Below are 17,240 nucleotides of genomic sequence, written 5' to 3' on the forward strand. Positions count from 1 at the left end.
GGTAATGGCTGAAGAAGTCTAAAAGGTCGATGACGAGGAGTTTTTGATCTTGAGCAAACATCACATGATTGTACAAAATCTTTGATTGCCTTTCACATTTGAGGCCACCAAAAATCCCTAGATATCAGTTCCAAAGTCTTATTGTATCCTGCTGCAGGGAAGTCATGACGAGCTTGAAGAATATGTAAATGTGCTTCTCCTTTTGGAACATATAGGTGTCCTTTGAAATAGAGTAGGTTGTTCTTGAATTCAAATTTAGATGGATCATGAGATTTAGAAGAATTATTCTTGATATCATGAATAAGAAGGTCTGAAGACATACTTAACTGGACTTGCTTAAGAAAAGTTAAATTAACAATCAATGTTGATTTTATTGCTCGAAGATCAAATTGCTCTAGCTTCAAGAGAACCATTCTTTGTTGCTCAAAAGCTCCATCTCGTTCTTTTGGTCCAAGATAAGAATGTCTAGACAAGGCATTGAATAAACCTTGTTATTTTCCTGGCCGATAAGTGATGATGAACTCGAATCTTGATAAAGACATGCTCCAACGAGCTTGACGACGATTTAATATGCATGCTGACATGAAATATTCAAGGTTCTTATGATCCATATACACGATGACTAGACTAAAAGCGCCTTCTAGATAATGATGCCATTCTTGAAAAGAATCCACAATTGCAAGAAGTTCTTTGTCATGGATTTCATAATTGATTTCAACTGCTGAGAATTTTCTTGAATGAAAGGCTACTAGATGAAGTTTGTTATCTGTTCCCATTTAAGATAAAATCACACCCAGAGCAAAGTCTGATGCATGTGTTTCCATAAAGAATGCTTTGGAAAAATCAACACGATACAAGATTGGTGCAGAAACAAATGCTGTCTTCAAAGATTCAAAAGCAACTTCCGCTTCTTGATTCCATTGGAGTTTGTCTTTACAAGTCAAATGTATAAGTGGAGCTGCAACTTGAGAGAAGTTTTTGATGAAGATCCGATAATAGTTGGCAAATTCTAAAAAGCATTGGACATTTCTTACCATTTTTAGAATCTTCCAATCTATAATAGTTTGAACTTTCTTAGGATCCATCATAAGTCCATCATTTGAAATGATGTAACCTAAGAAATCGACTTCAGTAGTGTGGAATACATACTTTTCTATTTTGGCATAGAGTCCTACATATCTTAATTTTTGTAACACAAGACGAACATGAAGTTCATGTTCTTGTGGATTCTTAGAATAGATCAAGATGTCGTCTAGATAATAGACTACAAAATCGTCCAAAAACTCTCAAAAAATATCATTCATTAGATGTTGAAAAGCTATTGGTGCATTTGTAAGTCCAAAAGGCATGATATTGTATTCAAAATACTCATACCTAGTTCGAAACGTAGTCTTTTATTCATCTCCTTTTTTGATGCGTACTAGATTTTATGCTCCCCAAAGATCTATTTTTGTATAGATTTTAGCTTGATTCAGTTGATCAAGAAGTCCAGATATTAAAGGTAGTCGATATCTATTTTTGATGGTAATCTTGTTGACTCTTCAATAATCAATACACATCGACAATGATCCATCTTTTTTCTTCACAAATAGAATCGGAGCTCCTCCCAAAAATTTAGAATGGCGTAAGAAATTCTTGACTAGATTTTCTTCAATATACTCCTTGAGTTCAATCAACTCATTTTGTGATAAACTATAGATTGGTCCGAATGGCGGTTGTACTCCTTCTCAAAGGTCAATTGAGCAATCATAGGGACGATGTTCTAAAAGTGTATCTGCATTCTTTTTTTTGAATACATCTTGAAATTCTTGATATTGGCTTAGAATGCCACTTGAAGTCTTTTCACCAGTAGAAATAGGTGTGACATAAATAATATATGCTAATTCTTTCCTAGCAGCATGTAAGAAAGCTTTTCTACATATAAATATGGGTTTAATTGAACTAGACTTATGACTCTCTACTTGATTAATTACACTGTTAGTTATACTTTTAAAAAAAATAAGAGTTCAAGAAATTCAATCTATTTGAGGGTTGTATTTTTTTAACCACTATAAACCTAAAATGACTGGATTAGAGGGAGATCTAATGATATTAAATACTACAAAGCTATTATGATCATTGATTATTACTTCTATATGAAGGATTTCATGAGTAATATCTCCAGAAGACAATGGACGACCATCTATGACTTCTTCATGAATAGGTTTAGTTTTCTTTACTAAAGATATGTTATGTCTTTTAGTAAATTCTTCATCTAAGAAACATGCTGAGGCTCCTGAATCTAACAAGGCAGAGACTTTGTAATGTTTAGGTCCTAAAATAACATTTAATGTAAAACAAGGAGAGGGCTCTGAGGAGAGAATAGGACCTTTACTACATATTGTGTAAGGTTCTAGCCGCACGGTCCCTATTGTAGCTGGATAAATTCGTTTTCTGACATATTGTCTTCTTTGACAGCCATACTCCTCATTTTGTGATTGCGTCGTTTCTTTAGATAATGTTGAGCAATATCATTTGATTCTCCACAATATAAACATAATCCTTCTTGATGACGACAAGTCTTTTCTTGCTCAATAAGAAGTTTTAAACATACTACATCAATTTACATATCCTCTACTTCCGAATGTATAAGTTGAAGAGGTGTTGGTGTTTCCATTGAATTATAGTAACGTTGAGGTCCACTTGTACGGTTCTCAAATCAAAATTCAGAAAGGCGATTGTCACACTTCACAGCAAAGTCAATTACTTGACTCAATGTTTGAGGATCAGGTAAGTTGAGCATTAATTTTTTTACCTCATATTGTAATCTGTAAAAAAGTTGGCTAATAAGTGCAGCATCATCCCACTTGATATTAGTTGTAAGTTGTCAAAATTATGAAGCGTACAACGTTACTGATCGATTGTCTTGTCATAAAATATGGATCTTATTGGTTGCAACATGAATTGCATCATGTTCTCTATGCATGGATCAAAACTCCATCAGAACAGCCTCTAGATTATTTAATATTGGATCTCGTCATTCAAGAAAAGATGAAAACCGCGATAGTGTTGAACTTGAAAAAAGCGTATCAATGAACTTAACTTGCGATCCTGGAATTGGATAGCTTTGGAGTTGAAATTCAATCACAAGTTGTACTTGATTAATAAATCCTCAAAACTTGGATATGGTGCCATCAAACTTCTCAGGGAGGACAATTCTTGGTTTTGTAATACTGGAAGGGCATTTCACCATAGGAGAAGGGACATGGTTTGGTGCAGATGTTGAAGCAACTCCAACCATTTCTATATCTTCACTTCCTGTCAATCTTGTTGCTCCTTGTCGTGGTAAATTAAGTTGATGCATCGCAAGCATTAATTCCCTTAATTGCTCTTACATTTGTGCCATTGCACTCTTCATTTCAATAAGTTCTACCATGATAACACTTAAAAAAGAGAAGATGTCTAATATCGCTCAAGATAAATAGAAGAGAGGACTTGAGAATAAAGAAAATACTAAAGATAATATCAATTTAAAAGAGGGTAATCCGCAACTTCTAATATACTTATATTTTATTAAGAAAAAAAGGTAATCCACTCTTAATCAAGATTAGACAAAGCTCTGATATTGTAGGTGTATTCTTGTCAATCTGTCGAGAACAAGAACTCGATGAAAAAATAATTCAGACAAGTGAGCCTTGACTCAAAGAAAAATATAAAAATATAAATAAACAAGTATATATATTGAAAGAGAAACTAGAATGGCTATTGCCAAAAGACAAGAAAATTAGAGACCCTTGAAACTAGACTGGAAGCAAGAAAGGAGTTGACAAGAGTGAAGAAGGCTTCAGTCTTGTTTCTATATATATTATCTAACTAGGAGCTACGTGGTGACATTCTATAGGACCTCTAATATGTGTTGACTTTGTAGGATACATGCCTTGACTTACAAGGCAAGTTTTTCTACGTGTAGGCCACATAATTAACTTGATCTTCAAGCTAACAACATGTGTGGCACATGGCCAACTTATTGACCACGTTTCTAATCCAAAAAGTCAATCAAAGACACCTATGAAGTTAAAGTAGCATCTATGAAGCTTCTAGGAAGCTTTCATTTTAAATACTATAGAATTAACTTAATTTTATTTACTTTTACTTATTTTTACCTATTTGTATATGTAATTATTAGCTTACATGAATATGGTTGTGACAAATAATCAACACACATCTACAATGATCCATCTTTTTTCTTCACAAATAGAATTGGAGTTCCTACTAGAGATTTGGAATGGCATATGAAGTTCTTGGCAAGATTCTCTTTAATATATTCTTTGAATTTGGCAAATTTATTTTGTGATAAATTATAGATTGTTCCAAATGGCGGTTGTGCTTCTTCTTGAAGGTTAATTGAATAATCATAGGGATGATTTTTTGGAAGAATATTTTCATTTTTTTTCTCAAATACATCTTAAAAATCTTAATATTGGCTTCAAATATCACTTGAAGTCTTTGCACCATTAAAAATAGGTGTGGCATAAATGATGTAAGGTGATCTTTTTTTTGTAGCATGCAAGAAAGCTCTTGTACCTACAAATATAGGTTTAATTGTACTAGATTTGTGATTTTCTATTTGATTAACTACACTCTTAATTATACTTTTAAAAAAGTCAAGAGTATGAAAAATCCAATCTACTCAAGGATTGTGTTTTTGTAACCATGATAAATCTAAAATGATTGAATTAAAAGAAGATCTAATGATATTAAATACCACAAAGCTATTATGATTATTAGTTATTATTTCTATGGAAAAGATTTCATGAGTAACATCTCCAAAAGACAACAGGTGACCATCTATGACTTCTACATGAATAGATTTAGTTTTCATTACTAAAAATAAGTTAAGTCTTTTAACTAATTCTTCATGTAAGAAACATACTAAGGCTCTTGAAACTAACAAGACAAAGGCTTTGTAATGTATAGGTCCTAAAATAATATTTAATATAAAACAAGGAGAGGATTTTGAGGAGAGATTAGAACCTTCATTAGGTATTGTAGGTGGACAAACTCATTTTCTAATATATTATTTTCTTTGATATTTTTATTCTTCATTTTATAATTGTATCACTTCTTTGCACAATATTGAGCAGTGTGCTTTGATTCTCCTTAATATAAGCACAATCCTTTTTGATAGCGACGAGTCTTTTTTTACTTAGTAAGAGGTTTGAAACATACTGCATCAATTTATATATCCTCTACTTCTGAATGTATGTCTTGAAGAGGCGTTGGTATTGCCATTGAATTATAATAATGTTGAAGTCCACTTATCTGACTCTCAGATCAAAATTTGAAAAGTCAATTGTTATACTTCACATCAAAGTTAATTATTTGATTCAATGTTTGAAGATTAGATAAGTTGAGCGTCATTTTTTTTACTTCATATTGTAATCTATAGAAAAATTTTCTTATCTATGCGACATCATCCTACTTGATATCAGTTGCAAGTTATCAAAATTGTGAAGCATATAATATTATGGATCAATTGCCTTGTCATAAAATACGGATCTTGTTGATTACAACATGAGTTGCATCATATTCTCCATACATGGATGAAAACTTTACTTAAAAAGCCTCCAAATTATCCAATATTAGATCTCGTCGTTCAAAAAAAGATGAAAACCATGATAATGTTGAATCTGAAAGAAGTGTACCAATGAATCTAAATTATGATCTTGGAATTGGATAGCTTTACGATTGAAGTTCAATCACAAGTTGTACTTGATTGATAAATCTTCAAAACTTGGATCTTGTACCATCAAACTTTTCAAAGAAGGCAACTCTTGGTTCTCTAATACCAGATGGATGTTCCACCATAAAAGAAGGAACATGATTGGATGCAAATGTTGAAGCAACTCTAATCATATCTATGTCTTCACTTCCTACCATTCTTGTTGCTCCTTGTAGTGATAAATTGAATTGATGCATCACAAGCATTAACTCCCTCAATTACTCTTGCATTTGTGCCATTGCACTCTTCATTTCAAGAAGCTCTACCATGATAATACTTAAAAAATAAATGTCTAATATTACTCAAGACGAATAGAAGAGGGGACTTCAGAACAAAAAAGATATTAAGAATAATATTAGTTTAGAAGAGGATAATCTACAACTTCTAATACACTTATGTTTTATCAAGAATAAGGGGTAATCCACTCTTAATTAAGAAAAAAAAAAAAAAAAAAAAAACTAGAATATTATAAATACACTCTTATTAATCTATTAACAATATAAACTAAAAAAAGATGTATAAACTTTAAAAATATGTTTTAAAAGAAAAGTGCCAAAATAGAAATAAAGTAATATGTATATTAAAAGGAAACTGAATTGGCTATTGCCAAATGACAAAGAAACTAGAGACTCTTAAATCTAAACTAAAAGCAAGAAAGAAGTTGATAAGAGTAAAGAGGGCTTCACTTTTACTTCTAAATATATTATCTAACTAGGAACTATGTGGCAATGTTCTATAGGACCTCTAATATGTTTTGACTTTGCAGGACACATATCTTAGCTTATAAGGTAAGTTTTTTACATATGAGCCACATAATTAACTAATTCTTCAAGCTACCAATATGTGTGATATATGGCCAACTTGTTGACCATGTTTTTAACCTAAAAAGTCAATTATAGATATCTATAAAGTCAAAGCAATGTCTACATATCTTCTAAGAAGTTTCTATAGAAGATATTATGGAATTAATCTATTTTTACCTACTATTATCTATATCATATAGGTAATTATTGGTTTACATGTGTATGTCCATGACAGAGAGTTAATTTGATCTTGGATTTTCATTGATCAATTTTTTATATATTAATTGGTTAAATTTGAAACTTTTTTAGAATATGTATCTTGTTGTTAGCTTTCTAAAAAGCTATCACATATTCAAATTGAAATTGAAGTGAATTTGTAGTGAATGTTTGATTAGATAGGGATTTATTGCCTTAGCAATTTTGTGTACTTCATATTTGAAAAGATATTTCCTAATGTGTGGTTGCTATTTGAAAGTGATTGTTTTGGATTCGAAGCAATTAAAAGATGTGCTTTAGCGTGGTATAAGTTTCATTACAATTGCATTAATATTTAATTTTTGGCAATTTTTTGAGTGGAGAGAGGTTGCTTTCTTAAGCAAAATATAATTGAGGATAGTGATTTCTATTTCATCAATCATTTAGCTTATTGATTTTATGTACTATTTTTTAAATTTTATGTTTAATTTTTTTCTTTAATATTCAAAAAAAAGATAAGGTAAAATAATGGAATAATATATAAATATAATACAAGATAAAACTAAATTAAAAATCAAATCAAAAATAAAAAATAAAAACATAATATCAAAAAAAATTAAAAATAAAATTAATTAAAATTAAAATTTAATTTAAGATTTATTTTTATTTTTATGTTATTTAATCTTATTCTATTTTACTTTCTTATTTTAATTTCTTATTATATTTTTATTTTTATTATTTTTTTTTTCTTATCTTATTATCTTTATTTTTTTGTTTTATTTTTACTATTATTTTTATTTACTAATATTTTTTTCTTTTTTACAAGCATGTTCAGTTTTAAGTATAAATGTAAGTCTCATGGCCTTAATCTTAGTCTCCTACCTACATCTAAGGTGCTACAATATATAAAACTTGTGCACCTCTTATTCTATAAGGACTAGATTAATTGCTGATTCTTCTATTTTCTACTAGTATGTGAGTTCCACCAATTCATCTTAATTGATAGATTCATTAAAAATATAATTTTAGATCATTTAAGAATAAAAATACTAAGATTAGAGAATCTTTTGATTATTTTATTATTTATTAGAATCTAAAAATATTTATAAGTTACAAAAGTCTAATTAGAAGAAAAGTTATAAGAATAGAGTCTTATTAAATATTAGAAGCAATTATCTTAATTAATTTTTTTTATTAATAAATATTAATAAATATTTATTAAATTAATATTTATATTGGTTTTTTTATCTATTCTCAAGGACATGAATCTCAAAAAATTAAAATGTCAATATACTCTTGTTACACTTGAAAAGACTAAAAAACCACTCAAAGATGATATAGTATTAAAGTAGAATGGCTATTACCAAAAATAAGAAGATTAAAAAAAATTTAAACAAGACTAAGGACTAAAAAGGTATTGACAAGAATAAAGAAGGCTTCACTCTTGCTTCTATATATATTCTTTAACTAGGAGCTACATGACAATATCTTGGTACGTGACAATACCTTGATGATAATTTCTATAATTTTCCTACCTTGAATTTAACTAGGAGCTACATGACAATCATCAAGGTAGGAAAATAAGTTGATATTAGCATCACAAAAAAATTATAGAAATTTTTGGAATTTTTTTAAAAAATATTTTAAAATTTTTAGAGAAAATTTTAAAACTTTGATAAATTTGAGTTTTATCACCTTAGAAATTGTTATGAAGAAGTGGTGCAAAATTTGAAAGCAATAAAAGATTCTTAAGTTAATTGGATATTTTTTGTATTTTTAATTTTACTATTTTTTGCATTTTTATATTTTTGAATACAATAATAAAGCCAAAAATACAAAAAAAAAAAAAAAAAAAAAAAAAATGGTGTAGATATTATAAGAAACATCACATAGTTGGTCAAAAGGAGACATAAAGGAGACGTTAAAGAGTAAAGGAGACTTAAAGGAGACGATAAAGAGACGTTGCAACTCAATTCATAGTCCTTGACACCACATGTTTTAATTTTAAGTCGACACCTTACATTTTAATTCATTCTGAGCCATGAATTTGAGGTGGAACCAAATGTGAACCATGTGACTGAGGTAAAACTAATTTCGAGCCATATATTTGAGGTATGAACCTCCATGAACGTTTTCATTGCTTACATACTCGAGCAACTTTTGACGAGAAGGATATCTAGCAAATCAGATGTTGAAGTGTGCCAATGCACAGCATGTGTAGAACAATAAGAAATTCAGTTGGAATCTTGCAATCCAGAATGCAGCCACAGAAAAATACAAAAACACGTTTCCTCGTGGGTTCGTACGCTTTGCCAATAGTGTCATTGTACGCATTACGGACGAGAGACTTACACCATAAATATCGTCTGATGGTAGGTTGTTACAATCGAACTGCTGTGTTGGAGTTTTCCGAACTTCATTTCATCCACTTGATCGATTGATCGATCACTCAGTAGTCACGATCCGTCATTGAGGTGTTACATAGTAACGATTGAGATCATCTATTTGTTAACCAATCCCTGCCATAATGGAAAGTGCTGCTCAGGCAACTCTGACCGTTGCGTCGACATCAGTTTCGATGTTTGGACTGGATCGAAGTGAATTATCTTCATCGACAATGCGTCTCATACATTTTGGGTCGGCTCGTCACCTTGCTCCACCTCGCCGGCGGCAAACTAGTCAGCAGCGGCAGCTAACTCCGATCGTTGCTGTAGTCTCGCCCCGTCTGCCGAATTTAGTCGTAAAGGATCCGAAAAATAATGTCCCATGGTTCATGTCAGCGACTGCAGAGACGGTTACTAAGGTTCTGAAGTCGATGGCCATGTCAAGGTTTAGTGCCGATCTTGCGGGTAGGTTGATGAATGATGCCTCTAAAGTTCTAGTCTACCTGGCCACTTCGTTCTGCGATTATCTTGAGGAGAGAGTCCTGCAGTTGTTGGGAAATGAAGATTCTTGCGATGGAGATACATGCTATTTTCTACTTGATCATTATGCTCCTGTTCCGGAGATGGCTCCAACGACAAACCTTCCCGTTTTCGGCAGCATTCCAGTATGTACCACAGCTGTTCACTACATTCTTTCCCAGGTTATCAATAATGAAAGAGTTCTGAACTTTACGAATGAAGGGACTCGGTTGTAAAAATATATTGTGGAAGTGACATATTGTCGAAATTTGTGCTTTTCATTCTGCTCACTGTTTCCATATTCTGTTTGTGGAAGGCATGCTTGGATGGAGAGTTTCTGCGCATAGGTCCCAATCCCAGATTCCAGCCACTAAACGGATATCACTGGCATGCACACTTCTCCCGGCCAGCTCGAGCTGGCTTTCCCTCGATCTTCACGTACCTCAGTTTGTATACGCGGTGGAAGAAAGATGAATTGTGAAGCTTAATGATACGTTTCAGAATTTTTGTACTTCGACGCTAGATTTCTCAGGGTTCAGCAAAGGCCCTTCATGATCAGCATTCGCGCAGCAGATCTTTGGAGTATTCAATTCAGTGCATGCGTGAAGTAGGGTGTGGAATCACTAATCCCTATGCAAGTTAACGTACAAAGTTTTGTGGATGTCTAGGATTGATGGGGATGGAATGATACATGGATTGAGAGTCAAAGATGGGAAGGCCTCCTACGTGGCGCGTTATGTTCAAACGTCGCGGTTGCAACAGGAGGAGATGTATGGAGGTCCAAAATTCATCAGGGTGAGTCTCCAGTGCTGAGTGAATGATATGATATAATGTTCCATTTCAGAAACTTCCACTGGCTGAGTGAAGGTTGGCCAGCAATGGAATTACCTGGTTGTTTATCATATTAGGTAGGGGACTTGCAAGGCATGCGGGGGCTATCAGTTGGCATAATAGAGGCGCTACGGAAGACCTTTGGCGTCCTTGATGGTTCCAAAGGAGACGGCACAGGTACCATCTTGCTGATCCAGTTGATACTGAGTCTCGCACTCAGTTGAAGTCATTCAATTGCAATGGCCTGAGAACCGAAGCATGTGTTGTGTGCGTCCTTCACTTGGGTCTCGTCCAGAAATGCTAACCCATTCTGTGTATTCGGGATGGTGCAGGCAACACAGCCATGGTTTTCCATAACAACAAGCTTCTTGCGCTTCATGAGCGAGACTTACCGTGTAAGTCTCACACACACACATACACATACATACTCAACTCCCCAAATAAAAATAAAAAATCATATGACAAGTATAAGAAGAAAAAAAACCACTGATTCTGCTGTCATTGTTCTTTAAGGAAAAAAACCCATTAACGCATAAGACCTTGGCATGGTCACCATCTGCGTGCAGATATTATAAAAGTGCAGGATGACGGAGACCTTCAGACTGTAGGTCATGAAGACTACGACCACAAATTGCGACACCCATTCACGGCTCACCCAAAGATTAATCCTGTCACAGGTATGCATCAATTGACTCTTGTGCACTACCAGACACCCATCTCAGTTGTGTGGAAGTCATGGCTTATTTTAACCCTCCAAATGGGATGTTAGTCTAGGATCACTGAAGTCATCGCTAAACATGCAATGCATCCAACAACATGCACGTCTGGTTTATCCTGGTTCGATCTTCGAAAATGGCAGGGGAGATGCATTTCTTCGCCTACGAGGTGGTGACTCCGCATTTGATCTACCGCATGGTATCCAAGGATGGCGTTGTTGGGGGAGCCAGTACCAATCACACTGCCAGGTCCTTCCGTGATGCACGACTTCGCCATCACCGAGAACTACGCCGTATTCTTCGACCTTCCGTTGCACATAAATGTCGCGGTAAGGCTACTTAAATCTCCAAATAGAGGATTAGAGTATCACTTCTCCACCTTGTAAATGTCCTATCGATACGAGCTTGAAAATTGAACAAGCATGGCTCTAAAAGTCTATTTTTCAACCAATGCAGGGCTTGTTTTGTGGCGATTCCCTTTTCAAGTTTGATAGGCGTAAAGAGGCACGGTTGGGACTTCTACCACGATACGCAAAAAACGAATCCCAAATCCGGTGGTTCGAAATTCCGCCATGTTACATTAGCCACACACGTAAGACTATGCAGCCATACTCAATGTTTTATGTAAAGAAAATGCACTGTGGCATCTCAATTTATCCTCTTTTCAATGCTTCTCGTGTTAACTAGTTGATGTGTTCTATTGTCTAATATTGCAGTAAATGCATGGGAAGAAGGGGATGAGGTGGTGCTCATTTGCTGTAGGAATGAGAGTTTCGATATCAAGCCATTGACAAAATCTAAGAGGGAAAATGGAATGACTTTGGGTTCCAGATTGTAAGTTCTCTTTCTCGACTGACTTGAATGCTCTGCAATCTTTTAGTTGGGGGTAGATAACCTTGAGGGCTGATTGATCTGCATTACATGTTGCGATGTACTCCCAGTCATTACATTTGACACCTCCACCATCAAAAAAATCTTCATACAGATTCGAATTCAGGATGAACTTGAAGGATGGCAAAGTAACGCAAAGAGAGCTCTCGAACCTCTGCACTGAGTTTCCCAGAATCAACGAGGAGTACACTGGCAGGTGGGATCGTTTTTCAAACCACAAAATATACTACCATTCTAAGACCGAATGCTCTTTTCCCCTGCATGAAATTAGTCTTCGTGAGTGTACCAAATTAAAACGCAGCTGTTCTGTCGGATGAGCTGTTTCAGGAGAACACGATATGGATACTGTTCGGTATTCGATGACGAGGAGATGATCATAGGCGTCGCGAAGTACGACCTCACGATGGAGCCATCACCTGATGCGTCTAGAGAACTGAAAGTAGGAGGCAACATAGTCGGCGTGTTTCATTATGGGCAAGAACGGACAGGACACGAGGCAATATTTGTCCCAAGAAATCCTGGCAGCAACGGACTTGAAGATGACGGATACCTCATTGCGTACGTGCACGATAACACCACTGGGTATGAGCTTTCACAAGCACGTCAATGATTTCAAGCAAGCCTTTAGCTGGAGTAAATGTCAAGGTGTAGGATTGAGGTATCAGTTCCTTCGAGCAAAGAGTGAAGGAACGAGATAACCAGACGTAGGTGTGCTTCATTTCTTTGCAGAAAATCGGACGTAGTCATCATTGATGCAATTACGATGAAGGCAGAGCCGGTGGCAGTTGTGAAGCTACCGAGAAGAGTTCCTCTTGGATTCCATGCGTATTTTGTCTCTCAGGTTGGTCTAGTTTATTTTATCTCACCTTCGCAGTCTGATCAGTCTTGCGTGCAGATCCTGGTTTTGTTTGTCGTTTTGAGTTCCAGCATAACAGTGTGCTTTTGTGCACTCGTGTAGGAGCAACTACTACAGCAAGCGTGAACTACGAACGGGGTTTCTATCCAGCACCGAGACCGCAACTAGAAGGACTCACGTCACTCAAACAGTTCTCATTATACGTGACTGAACTGACGAGTTCAAGCCTTGTTACGGCCACAGAAGTTTCTCTTCACATCGTTCAATATCATCTCAAGATCTTTAGCAAACCTCACGCTGGATATTTATGTAACTAAGGGTGACATGCATAGGACTTATCACCTTTACAGACTTGCAGGATGTTTAAATCGATCAAAGCTAGCGACGCACGACTGGGAACGAAGTGCTCTGTGACATTCATTATACTTCGGACCACCATTAGACAATCGAGAAGTATCAAATGCAAACTGTTGGATACCATTCAGATGTTACTTCAGGCCTCACTTCCATTGTTCATTGTGAATAGTTATTTGACTACTCCTGTTCAAGGAGGAAAAAATGTTAACCATCTTAGTATTAAGAAAGAATTTTTGATTAGCAACAGAATTTTGAGCAATTTGGTATGATTGAAGAGTTGAAGCAAAATTGATATCAGAAGGTCAAGTGTGTTGAAGATCAACAAGTTCTTACTTAGTTACCACCACATGAAGATTTATCATAGTAAGTTGCTAATAGTCAAAAGGCAGCAAAGGATTAAAAAAAAGTTACTATGGTGGCTAGGTTAAGATGAATCTAGCTCTAGTTGGAAGGATGAAGGTGACTCTTGATGAAATCCATGTACTTGGGATGTAAACTCCATCTATAAGTAAAAGATGTTGGAAGTAAGAGATATCTTTCTCCACACTTTTCTTAGAGTGCAATCCTTGCTGATGCTAAGTGTTAGTAGTTTTTAGACTTCTTTTCTTCAATAGGTTATGGATCCACTCACATTTGCTTGAGTATTTTTTGAAGTTCTTTGAAGTGGTTTTGTAAATGTGGAATAGATCAAGTTGTTATTGCTGATGTTAGGATTTAGAAGTACCTAACTTTCAGATTCAGATGTAGATCTAGATCTTGGTTTGCTCTTACTTGTGGTTAAGAGCATTTTGGTATTGGTGTTTGGTTTTTCACCTTAAGGTAAAGTTATAGAATACTTGCATTGTGCTATTGCTGAGATAGATCCTTGGTGATCTAACTTTATAGTTTCATATCCTAAAGTTGATGATTGTATTTAAAAGGCCTCTTATAGTATATAGAAGTGATTTGTGAGCATAAGAGTGATATTAGAGTGGCAAATCAGATTTGAGACACTTAGATAGGTCATTAGACTTGTGAAAAGTCTTAGAAGTGAAGTTGAAAGTGTTTTTGAGAGTAAGAACACTAATTTGTTCACAAAGAAGGATTTTGTGATTCTAAGGCAACAAAACCTTCTTGCTGATTTTGAGAGCATTAAGACTTCTTCTTACAATCTTTTTTGATATAACTCTTCCTTAGACATAGCTTCAAGTGAAGATGAAGGATTGAGAATTATTTAAAAGTTTAGAAGTGAGAATTTCTACCATTGGAAGGTAAAAATGGAGCTTTTTTTGGCATCTTTGGATCTTTGGAATATTGTAGATGAAAGTGAAGAGGCTCTAAGCATAGATGTTGATATGAAGGAGAAGAAAGAGTTCAAACATTGTGAAAAGAAGGCTTTTGGATTGATTACAATCAATGTGGATGAAGCCAACTTCTCCCACATTAACTCTTGCAAAAGACCAATGGAAGCATGGAAGACTCTTTGCAACATCTATGAGAATAAGAACTTATCTAATATCATCTATACAAGGAGGAAGTTCTTCACTTGCAAGATGGAAGAAAGTGTAGACCTCATGGTTCATGTCAATAAGATAAAGGCTCTTGCAAATCAACTAACAATTGTTGACAAGCCTTTAGAAGAAAGTGATATTGTCATGACCTTACTGATGAGCCTTCCCGAATCCTACAACTATCTTATTATGGCATTGGAGTCCATTAAACTAAAAGAGCTTACAATGGATTATGTGATAGCAAGACTTGTCCATGAAGTAACCAAGAAGAAAGAAAAAGAGTCCCAAAGTGAAGATTTAGCTTTCTATTCATATCAAGACAAGGGCAACTATCCAAATCAATGAGGTAATGTCAAATTTTGCTCCATTTGTAGCAAAGTAGGCTATTTTGCTCAAAATTACTACAAAGGGAGAAAGATGGAGAAGGAGAATGTAAATACTATGCAAGATGAGTTTAGAGGACAAGATTATGTATTCACGACAACAAATGGAACCTCTATGGCTACTATGTCAAGATGGATTGTGGATTCTGGTTGTTCCAAGCATATGACATCTTATAAGTATTCATTTGACACTTATGAGGCTATTCTAGCATCAAACGTGGTATTCGCGGATATTGGCACATGTGAAGCCATTGAAATTAACTCTATTATAGTGGAGGTGGTTATGAATGAATAAATCAATAGGATCAAATTCAAAAACATCCTTCATATGCCTAAGATGAAGCAAAATCTACTTTCGGTGAGTAAACTTGTAATAGAAGGTTTTAAAGTTTAATTTTACATGAATGGATGTTTTGAAAGAACATTGAGTGGAGACAAGGTCTTCAAAGGCTTGAAAGAAGGAAATTTATACTACCTCATTTGTAAGAAGGTGAATGGAGTGGATATAGCCGTATTTATTGAATTTACATCAAACCAAGATAATTTGAATATATGGCATTGTCGCCTTGGCCATTTAAATATGAAGAGCATCAGAGAGCTCAAATCTTTAGTAAGTGGCTTAAATCTTAGTAATATAAGCTAAAATGCAAAATAACTTGCATGTAAAGGATGTATACAAGCAAACAATAAAGGACCTTATTTCCAAGGAATGTAACAACATGTGCTACCAAGTTGCTGGAGATTATCCATTTGGATGTATGTAGACCTATGAAGAATACAAGTATTGGAGGATCAAGGTATTTTCTCACTTTCAGTGATGATTATTCAAAAAAGATTTAGATCTACATTCTTACAGCCAAGAGTAAATGCTTTTGGAGGTTTAAGGAGTTTAAAGCACTTGTTGAAAAATAAAGTAAATGCAAGATCAATGTATTACATACGGACAATGGAGGTGAGTACATATCTAAGCAATTTGATGTTTATTTGAAGAATGAAGGAATTGCTAGACAAACCACAACTCTATATATTCCACAACAAAATGGTATTGCTGAAAGGACAAAGCGAACCATTGTACAAATAACAAGGAGCATGCTTCATGCGCAAAACCTTACCTATGACTTTTGGACAAAAACTATAGTGAATGCAGTATATACAAGAAATAGGTGTCCAACAAGTGCTCTTGCATCAATGATATCACAAGAAGTTTGGAGTGGGATACAACCTTGCATTTCTTATATGAAGACCTTTGGTTGCATTGCATATGTAATAATACCATATTGTATGAGATCCAAACTTAATGCGAAAGGTACAAAGTATGTATTTCTTGATTATTAGAAAAGGTACTAAGGCATATAGGCTAATGTGCTTGAAAACCAAAAAGATCATCAAAAGTCATGATGTTGAGTTTTTGGAGTATAAGAGTACTTGTGAGCACTTAGAGATGTGTCCAAGTCGGAGTAATGATGTGTTTGTTGACACATTTTTGAATTCAGTAAAAAAATAAGAAAATAAAGACAATGAAGTTGATGAAGATGAAAAGTCAAAGAGGGTTGAAAAGATGAAGGCTCCTATAATTACTAGGACCAGCAATGAAAGAAATGAAGATATTGAAGATTGAGATGATGATAATGATGAAAAGAACCAACCATTGAATAAGAAATGACAAGGTTTAAGAGAGAAGAAGGTTGAAAAAGAATATAGAGTGCAACAAGGTGAATGTTCTTCTACAAGTGAAAGGAGATATCCTTTGAGAGAAAGAAGACAACGTGGCGAATAGTGGAAGGATCACATCTTCCCTCAAGTAAATGAAGAACATGCAAATTTTTCTCTTCTTATTGATCCATTGTCTTTGTATGATGCTATAAAGTGTGAAGATGCAATCAAATAGAAGAAGGCTATAGAAGAAGAGTACCAATTTCTTATGGACAATGGTACATAGGAATTAGCACCTCTTCTAGTAAATCGATCTAGTATTAGTTGTAAGTAGGTGTTAAGGACTAATAGAGATGCAATGGATGTGGTGGTAAGGCACAAAGCAAGATTACTTGCCAAAG

The 17,240-nt window shown here is 34.5% G+C and overlaps 1 pseudogene across 1 annotated transcript; it reads left to right on the forward strand.

Moving 5' to 3' along the window:
- The first annotated feature begins 9,145 nt into the window (after positions 1 to 9,145).
- LOC112289359 (carotenoid 9,10(9',10')-cleavage dioxygenase-like) lies at positions 9,146 to 13,841 on the forward strand (annotated as a pseudogene). The gene is made up of 13 exons (XR_016505861.1): positions 9,146 to 9,808; positions 9,979 to 10,049; positions 10,331 to 10,457; positions 10,571 to 10,670; positions 10,826 to 10,888; positions 11,060 to 11,170; positions 11,353 to 11,538; positions 11,666 to 11,801; positions 11,926 to 12,043; positions 12,195 to 12,296; positions 12,428 to 12,682; positions 12,830 to 12,941; positions 13,059 to 13,841. The product of XR_016505861.1 is annotated as a carotenoid 9,10(9',10')-cleavage dioxygenase-like (transcript).
- The last annotated feature ends 3,399 nt before the right edge of the window (positions 13,842 to 17,240 follow it).

The sequence above is a fragment of the Physcomitrium patens genome, chromosome 12, assembly GCF_059467195.1.
Source record: "Physcomitrium patens ecotype Gransden chromosome 12, ASM5946719v1, whole genome shotgun sequence".
Taxonomy (NCBI): Eukaryota; Viridiplantae; Streptophyta; class Bryopsida; order Funariales; family Funariaceae; genus Physcomitrium; species Physcomitrium patens.